Source organism: Staurois parvus, unplaced genomic scaffold, assembly GCF_062004578.1.
Source record: "Staurois parvus isolate SC_StPar_1 unplaced genomic scaffold, SC_StPar_1.0 ptg000818l, whole genome shotgun sequence".
Lineage (NCBI taxonomy): Eukaryota > Metazoa > Chordata > Amphibia > Anura > Ranidae > Staurois > Staurois parvus.
This window is the reverse complement of record NW_028318614.1, coordinates 11656412-11666754: the sequence shown is the minus strand read 5'-3', so window position 1 is coordinate 11666754 and position 10343 is coordinate 11656412.

Below are 10343 nucleotides of genomic sequence, written 5' to 3'. Positions count from 1 at the left end.
TGTATGTTACTATGTTACTCTTGCTGGCCAGATATACAGGTGGGTTATATTCTTGATCCCGCTTGATATGGCAAGTACACCAATTTTGATTACTTGAACCCATTAATATATGGCTATTTTGCAGGCTCATTAATGTCTTCTGTGTTCCTCTCCATGTTTTTGTGGATATAAGTTTGTTTTGTCCCTGCTGGAAGTAGCCAATCTATAGAATTACTGTGAGTACTGGCCAACTCAAGCCATATTGGTTTTATTCATGTAAATTCGGGATACCCTTGTCATTTGGTGGTACAGTTTTATATACTTCCTATTATAGGATTCTTTTATACTACAACTGGCTTTCGAGCTTTTGATTGGCTCACTTCAAGCTCTGGTTCCCTATGTCCGCCCTCCAGACTTTTGTGCCGCTCATCTGTCTTCTCCACGTAAGCCCAGCCTAATTGCACACATATGTATCTTGTTGATCTTATGTATATTTATGTTTTTGTTTGTATATCCATTTTGTATTTTTTTATGCATGCAGTAGCACTATTATCCCTCATATTCAAGCTACGGTCCTGAAGAAGCCAAATGCACAGTCGAAACGCGTTGACCATATTTTGATGTATGCATATTGTTAGTATGTGCTTAGTGGTAATTTTTTGCATATACATGAGGGAGGCATTGTGCTTATAACTAAGACCTTTTTTGCTCTTGTTCCCTCTCTTCAGGGGCATGTCTGTACTATGGGTCCTATCATGAATATATGACTCTTTTATGTCAATAAATGGTTATATGTATTTTACTGTGTGGTCTCTTACTGTGCCCAAAGAATCCAATGCCTTTGCTGTACCTAGCAGGTCAGTTTCTTTTTCCTCTGTATCAATAGGGTTTGGCACCAGAAAGCTTTTTTGGTACTTTTTTTTACCACTTTCTATTCACAGTTAGGCTGCATTCACAATTGAGTGTTTTTGGAGCTTGGAGCTTCAAGCTACAAAACACTCAAGTGTGAATGCAGCCTCATTTGCTAAATTTGTCCTTGCAGCTAACCTAAAATAATTAGCAATCCCGCAGCAGCTGCTCCTGGCCACCACTAGAGGGAGCTGAAGAGAAGTGATGTGCTTTCTAATGGGACAAATGAGCAATGCATCGCTTGTTACTTATGTTCCGTCTGGCAGTGGATGGGGGCAGCTATTGCAAGGGAATATATATATATATATATATATATATATATATATATATATAGTGAATTCATAAAGTATTCAGACCTCCTCCACTTTTATCAGTTCTGTTGTTTATGTTGCAGCCTCATACTATAGTTGTATAAATTCATTATTTTCTCATTGATCTACACTTAGTACCCTATAGTGACAAAGTGAAAACATAATTTTAGAAATGAAAATTAGAAATATTTGCAAATGTATGAAAAAGAAAAAACTGAAATATCACATTGGCATAAGTATTCAGACCCTTTGCAACAACACTTGCAATTTAGCTCAGGTGCAGGGGCGGACTGACAACTCATGGGGCCCCCGGGCAATAGGGGATCATGGGGCCCCTGTGTCCTTGCCCAAACTCAAAAAAGCCTATGAAAAATGTACAGGGGCATCTCATGGGGCCCCCTACTGACCCTGGGCTCTCGGGCAGTGCCCGAGTTTCTAAATGGTCAGTCCGCCCCTGTTCAGGTGCCTCCCGTTTCTCTTAATCGTTGCTGAGATGATTAAACACCTTGATTGCAATCCACCTGTTGTAAATTAAATTGACTGGACATGATTTGGAAAGGCACACACCTCTCTAGAAATGGCCTCACAGCTAACAATGCGCACTGTATCAGAGCAAAAAGATGTCAAAAGAACTGCCTGCAGAGTTCAGAGACAGGATTATTGCAAGGCACAGTGGCCTTCATAGTTCTCAAGTGGAAGAAGTTTGGCACAACCAGGACCTCTTCCAAGAGCTGGTCGCTTAGCCAAGCTGAGAAATAAGAGGAGGGCCTTAGTATGAGAGGTGACCAAGAACCAGGTGGCCACTGTGACCAAGCAGCAGAGATCCTGTGTGGAGATGGGACAAAGTTCAAGAAGGATAACCATCCCTGCAGCCCTCCAAGGATCTGGGCTTTATGGCAGAGTGGCTACAGAAGTCTCTCAGTGCAAAACACATGAAAGCCCACTTGGAGTTTGCAAAACTACAAGTGAATTGGCAATTCAGTCAAATAAAAGAAGTGCATGTAGTGCTGCAAGATGGCTTCCACATCAGGAGTCCAAGGTCACCGCCACTGCTGAGCTGTGTATGGTATCTAAACAATGAGCTGAAGGTAGGAAGAGGGAAGTCAAGGGTCCATGGAAAGCAGCTGGGGTGGAAGTGAAGTCATTCTGTGGATGGCGCTCTAGTAGGCATTGCTACATGTTTCAGGGCATCCACCTCTTTGTCAAGCCTGGTGTCTGCTTAGTTTTTTCCAGACTTGAACAGCTAGCCTCCCTTGTGAGCCCTCCGAACTGTAGCATGGTGCCATGCCTTGTTGAGCGATCATCCAAAATCAAGGTGTTTGTGGACTCAGCTTGAGTCACCCCCTTTTTACATTTTACAAGGACTTACCCTGATGATTTATGGACTGAGTCTCATGAACTTTTTGCTGGACCTTTTGCAGGATTCCCCATATACCAGGATAGTTACACCAGAACAGTCACACCTTTTGCCCTATACTAAGTTTGCACAATTATGACGTAGCCATTCAAGGAACGAGCATGCATTTGTTAATGATTAATAGACACCTGTCAAAAGAGAAACATGGGGCCAGCACTGCTTACCTCTACTAAAATGTATGACTGACTGTCAGAAATCCCCCAACAAGGCCTCAGTGGGGGAAAAAAAAAAAAGCACACATTGCACATTTTGCACTTTATACCTTATGCAGTCAGGTTCCCACTTGCCTATTCTGTGAAAAGTGATCCCAAAAGGTTCACTTTTTAAAGTAATGGCAGGCACTAAGGAGGCAAGCCTGCCTAATCCTTAATACCTGTCTGTTTTGTTTTTAAAAGGGAACTAATGCGCTGAAACCTTGAGCCACACAATTGTGGCTTTGTGTCGCCTGTCAACTAGGCTATATTGTAAGCTCTAGGTGAGAGGTCAGAGGGGTGGTAAAACCACGGCGCAACTTCAGTTTTTACCACTTCCAGCTGTATGTGTGAAAAAGACTTTAGTAAAGCACACTATGTAGATTCAATAAAGTCTCTAAGATGACCTTGTGACTCCTGCATAGTCAGGAGGCATATGCATACTTGTTCAGTGTAGTACCAGTCAGGGGTGGACTGACAAGTCATGGGGCCCCCGGGCAATACTGGATTATGGGGCCCCGTGTCCTCACCCACACCCAAAAAAGCCTATGAAAAAGCCAATGAAAGGTACCAGGGGCATCTCATGGGGCCCCCTGCTGACCCCGGGCCCTCGGGCAGTGCCCGAGTGCTCGAATGGTCAGTCCGCCCCTGGTACCAGTGGTCCTGATGTGGGAGACTGCATACTTACAGGTAAAACGTTTTTTTGCCAACGTTTCATTTTCATTCAGGACAAGCCTTCAAGAGATTCACTTTCTTCAAACTGCACTGACACAGAAAGGCTGAACAGAATGCAAAAACAAAATTCTCCAAGATAACAATATTTACAAGTCGGGGAGGAGTGGAAGAACCCCCAAGGTCATAAAAATGAGCCAGAAAAGTAAAGAGTGATTTAAGGAATGAGCAGGATCATGTCACAGAGGTGGGAAGAGACACAAAAGCATCTGACAATTACTTCTCTATACAATGCAATGATGATGGCCAACAAGCCTGAAACCGCAGTATGCAGTCTGGAATAATTGTCTCTATATTTAGGCTGTATCTGTGCAGCTCCAGATGTAGTGTTGGCCAAAGGGACATAAAGGAACGGTTGACATTTGTTAAAGTATATGGCTCTGCATGCACTCCCTGGAGATGGGCCTGCCTCCCCCTCCTGCACCCAGCAGTTGATTGACAGCCCCAGCTGTGCATGTTTCCCTATAAGACTGTGTGTGGGGAGGAGACCTTTCCCCGCACTCAGGTCTCAGATTATACTCAGCTCTGTACATTGTGTGACATCAGATCTCCACTTTCTGTTCCATGGAGAAATGCTAAATTCTGTACTTTGAAAAGCTATAGCAGAGAGAGAGCTACATATAAACAGGTACAATTTATGTACAGGGGCGGACTGACCATTTGGAAACTCGGGCACTGTCAGTAGGGGGCCCCATAAGATGCCCCTGGTACCTTTTTCATAGGCTTTTTTGAGTTTGGGCAAGGACACAGGGGCCCCATGATCCCCTATTGCCCAGGGGCCCCATGAGTTGTCAGTCCGTCCCTGCTTATGTATGAGCATTTGTTAGATCGCAGTGTATCACCTGAGGATAGGCACTTCAGTGGTTATATGTTGGGGTTTAAAACTACTTTACAGTGATATTAATGTTTTTTTTAAATAGAAAACAATGGTTTTGCACAGAGCAACCCCGATCCTCTTCTTCTCACGTCCCTTGTTGGCACTCCTGGCTCCCCTCTCTTGACCAGTGTCCCCAATAGCAAGCCACTTGCTTTAGGGGCACTGGTGAGTGCTCGCTCCCGAGCCCCGTTCTGTGTGTCTAGTGGTTCAGCCCTGCCCACCACTCTCTCCTCATTGGCTCACATAGAGCAGTGGCTCAACCCCACACCCCACTCTCTCCTCATTGGCTCACACAGAGCAGTGGCTCAGCCCCACCCCCAGCTCTCCCCTCATTGGCAGTGATTGACAGCAGTGGAAGCCTTCAGCTGCTTTGTCTCAGCCAATGGGGAGAGAGAGGCTCAGGACAGCCAAGGTTCCTGTGCACATGGCTGGATCAAGATGGGACTCAGGTAGGTGAGAATTGGGGGGAGGGTCTGTGAGGGGAGCTGCACACAGAAGGTTTTTTGCCTTCATGCATCGATTGCATGAAGATTAAAAAAAACCTTCAGCCTTTACAACCACTTTAAACCCCTTTTTGAGCACATTTGATTCAATCACTGCCTCAACCTATATCTGGCTTTTGCAGCAAGGAGCAGTAACACAAAGCCCCACAGCCTAGGATAGCAAGGCCACACCCCTGCTCCTCCTCCAATCTAACAGACTGAATGGAAACTGCTCTGTCCACTATTACTCTTTCCTGTGAAGATCGGAAGTTCAGGGAAGCAGCACAGAGAGCAGGAGGCATTGAAAGCTGTAAACTGCTGGAATTTTCACAGCTTACTGGGAAATGTTTATTTTATTGCACTCAATGTGTTAAACTAAAAAACATTCAGGTCTGAATACTACTTTAAATGATGCATTTATTCAAATAGCTAGGGCTTCACAGCTGCTCTGCGAGGAGGCTATCTCAACTTCTACGAAGATTTTGTGCTTGCGTCACACAAGATAGGAGATGGTTTGTTATTCTTCAACAGCAAGCCACGCCAGATCCACTATGCAGCATGTTTTATACCCCCCACGCATGCACTGTTTGAGTTCTGGCTCGGTTTCCTAATGAGCATAACAAACTGCACCAGATCTCATGCATTGCATGCCGGAGATCAGCAACACACATCACCAGTGGGTCAGCACATACATTTTGTTATGTTTTTACAATGACAAAGCCTTTCTAATTCTAAGTCTAATTTCTAAGGAAGATTAAGTGGACCACCTGTGATATTTCTTTTAATGGTGTAGATTTTTCATGGGGAAAGCAAACTACAGAGACTGCAGGAATATATAAAAGGTAAATGCAAGCAACTATTAGTTTATCAACTGTAAACCTAACATTACAGTGCTGTTGTCAGCTTTATTAACCACCTCAATACAAGGCACTTTCACCCCACCCCACCCACCTCCCGCCCCGACCAGGCCAATTTTCAGCTTTCAGCACTCTCACACTTTGAATGACAATTACTCAGTCATGCAACATTGTACCCTTATGAACTTTAAAAATGTTTCACACAAATAGAGCTTTCTTTTGGTGGCATTTATTCACCACTGGTTTTTTTTATTGTTTGCACTATAAATGAAAAAATACTGAAAAGTTTGAAAAAAAAACCCAGGTTTTTCTTGGTCTCTGTTATAAAGTTTTAATATTAATATTTGGACACAGGCACAATTAAAAAAAAATTTTCAGGTATTTACCAAAACATATTCAAGCTATAAATTATTTTTTATTATTGTTTTGTGCACTGGTACACTGTGACAGATTTTGACAGATGTTTGTGGGACACTGTGACAGATGTTGGCATGTGCACAGTGGGATGGCTACAGATCTGTGTAACTGATCAATAAAATCATCAGCTACACAGATCAGGTGTCACAGTTTGCAGCATCCTTCTGTGGACATTCAGAGATGATTGGACACAGCCATCACATGATCAGGAGAACCAATCAGATAGCCCATATCCCAAACTGTGATGTGCTGTGTGCAAGAGACACAGAAATCATAAAATTGTGCTGCTGTGCAGCCTTTGGGCCGTGCGCAGGCACATGTTCTGAGGGACGTACAACAATGTCCACTTAGAACAGGGAAGTTCCCACCTGGCCGTTTACATACATTGGCCATGTGGAAGGTAGGTGGGGGTGATAGGGGGAGACCCCATTTAGGTAATAATTTTATGGTAGTAATTTAGAAAACATTATCTGTCATTTTATGTAAATCTTATTCTTAGTTTAGGTTGCACTTCACAACTAAGACATTCAGGTCCTCTACAAGGTCATCTCTGAAAACATGATGCCCACATGACGCACTTCTTGTATCTTCTTGTGCTTTATCTATGAGGAGTTGTTCTTATTTTGTCATTTCTGTCCTGTCTCAGCAATGTAATGTTCAGCTTGATAGTTACTTGCAAAATCAAAATCCCACTGCTGCCAGGCTGGCCGGCTTTGCTATATGTTACTAATTTGTCAATACAGATAACTATGTTATATGGACTTGGATCATATATGTTATTATACTACTCATAATTAAATAGAAATATTGTTTATACACATATATATATATATATATACACACACATGCATACACACACATCATTACAAGTGGAAATTTAAAAAAAAAAAAAACCCACATACTACTGGAACACTGACAAATGTCTATACAACTTAAGCCCTGTGGGGCAGTGCCAGCTGTTATATTCCAACAGCCAGCACCAGTTGCTGTCAGAATACCTGAACAGTGCCTGCAATGGCACACTGTATTGCCAGGAATGTCTGGCCTGACCCCTTGAACAAAAGTTGACTGAAAAATAGGGGAATAATAATGGACATAACTGTGTTAGTTTGTATTTGTATGGAGCAAAATTTGGCAAATATAGATTTTTGTTTTAGATTATTTCAGCTGATTTAATGAGATTCAAATAATAAAAGTAATTATCATTTCTTTTTAATTGTTAAAAATAGCAAGCTTGATGACGCAATGTATTTATTTATGTATGCCTAGCTTTCAAAATGTGTATCTCCAAAGCCACTTTAATTGTGTGATGTGCACAGTATACAGTACATGTATGATGTTTATTTAATTTTAAAATATTAAACCTAAAAGCAACATTTTTTTATATTGCAGCCTACCAATTCTTAGATGTGATGGATGCATTCATTTTCTTTTCTTTTTCATCTGCTGATCCAGCTAGTAAGTCCGTTTGTTTTTTTGTTTTTTATGTTGTTTTTTTTTAGCAGAACAAGCTCCTCTGTGAAGGTAGCAGTTAGAGGGCTGTGGCAAAATATTTAGCACTTACAGCCATGCTTACAATGGCCAAATTTTATTTATTCATGTAAAACCTTCATCCCAGAAAAACTGCTTGTGTAACTGCAGTATTAGCTGAAGTTTGACTTCAATTTGTTAGTGTATCTAAATCTACTAGTATGTCTAACACTCCCCTCCCCCCAGACAGACAATGCTGCCCAAAGGTGCACCCTGTGATCCAGATTGCTGGCACTCTAAAAACAGGATGTGTGTTACTTGCTAGGTCACCAGGTGAAAACAGAGAGGAAAAAAACCAACAAAAAATAAATCAAATGCAGCTACAAAATGATCAGTAAGCTAAAATGTATTACATTTTTGGTATATGGGTTTAATATGGCTTTAAGTTGTTAATGTTAAAATAAGATTGTTTTCTAAAACACCAGTATTGCCTTTATAGAAGCCTATATTGTTTTTGCTGAAGCCTAGAGCCCCTGAGCAGCAGTAAATCTTTAGGCTGTCAGCAGATTGGCCACCACATTTTCAGCACAGAGCCTAAAAATAGAGAGCACCTGAGAATGTGCAGAGCAGGGTTAGATAGTAAATTTCTGGAATTTAAACAGTATAGACCAGTGGTTCTCAACCTGTGGGTCGCGACCCCTTTGGGGGTCGACCAACCCTTTCACAGGGGTCCCCTAAGACCATCAGAAAACACATATTTCTGATGTGTAAAGAGCAGCTACTGTGTAGAAAGCAGCTAATCTGTTAAAAGCAGCTACTGTGTTGAAAGCAGCAGTATTGGAGGTAAAACGACACTCATGAATTATAATTACTGGATAAATAATTTTATGGTTGGGGGTTACCACAACATGAGGAACTGTATTAAAGGGTCGCGGCATTAGGAAGGTTGAGAACCACTGGTATAGACAATTATTTTTAACGTTTACATAGATATACCTGCAAAAGGGGCCAGCATGAAGAGATCTAGCAGGACTTATTTTTCTGACTAAAGTTCCACTTTAAAGTGGCTGTAAAGGCTGAAAGTAAAAAAACCTTCTGTGTGCCCCACAGGCCCCCCCACAATACTCACCTGCGCCCCCTCTTGATCCAGAGATGTGCACAAGAGCTTCGGCTGTCTCGGATCTCTCCCTCATTATTCGCTGAGACACAGCAGCGGACGCCATCAGCTCCCACTGCTGTCAATAGCAGCCAGTGAGCCAAAGAGGAGAGAATGGGGCGGGCCCGAGCCATGGCTCTATGTGTCTTATAGACACAGAGTGGGGCTTGGGAGCGAGCATGCACAAGTACCCAGCAAGCGGCTTGCTATTGGAGGCACTGGTCAAGGGGGAGGAGTCAGGAGCGCCAGAGGGGGACCCGAGAAGAAAAGGATCGGGGCTGCTCTGTGCAAAACCATTGAACAGAGCGGTAAGTAAATTATGCTTGTTATTTTTTTTATTTTTTTTAAACTAACCTATAAGACTTTAAGATAATTTTCTGGCACGTTTTTCTAGGGATTGAGTTATGATGTAAGAGAAAACTGAATCCTTAGATAAACTGAAGTCTGTAAATTGTTGGTATATTCTTTGCACGCTGTCCTAAAAATCTGAGAGTTTAGGGTAGTCACAGATGATGTGTAATAAAGAACCTTTAACATCTCTGCATCTCCAACTTCAATCGGGAATGGACGACATGTGTTTATGGAGTAGTGATGGGGTCCTGTAGTTGCATTACTGGATCTTGGTATAGATCAATGATTTTAAAGTGAATGGATATATTTTATGGCGCTGGTCTGAGCATATTTAGATTATGTTCCCAATGAGATTGTTTAAAAATATCTAAAAACCATATCGAATCTGTGTGATTTTTTTTTATTGCTGACAACATAACATCAGAACACTATAGCTTTCCATAACAGCATGAAAATATACTCGGAAAAAGGCAGCAGTCACCTCCATTGTCTGATGACGTGTGCCTCCTAGTGGTTAGGCTGCATACAGCTTTCTAAAGGAGAAAAAGCCTTCGTAATTCCCCAGCTATATTTGGCATAGCATTACCTAGCCTTTATAAAAGGATAATTAATCCAAGAAAGGCAATGTTTTTTGTTTCTTTGTCACGATCTAGTTTTCACTCCCACATTCCTATCAATTCACGGAGTGTGATATTCCTACACAAATCTGGAGGTATTGCCTACAGACATGTTAGATCAGCATTCTGATGACTTAAGTTATTCATGCATGTAATAAAATAACTGTCTAACCTGACTCAGAATCAGTGTCTGGATCTTCAAAAGATTTATCCATGCAATTGTATGGCCTAATCTTGAAGATCCAGACACTGGCACTCTGTCCAAACTTTGTGTGGGGAAAATGTGACCAAAGGCAGACGGTATGCAGATCTGCATGCAGATGTGGTCATTAAAGGGAAAATGCAGTTTATTTTCAGTGACTGCACTTTAGAGCAGTGTATACCCTAAATCATTTTTGGTTTGCCTTTCACATTTCTACATGCCTGTTCATCCTTGTTCTTTTTTACCTGCAGACTACATAGATTTGTAGCTTGACACCTAGCGGCAGCTTCACTGGCAGCACTCCCACTTTACCTGCTTAAAGCAATAGTAAACTGCCTAAAAATCCAAAATAGGGCCCCTGCAGGATAATGCCAC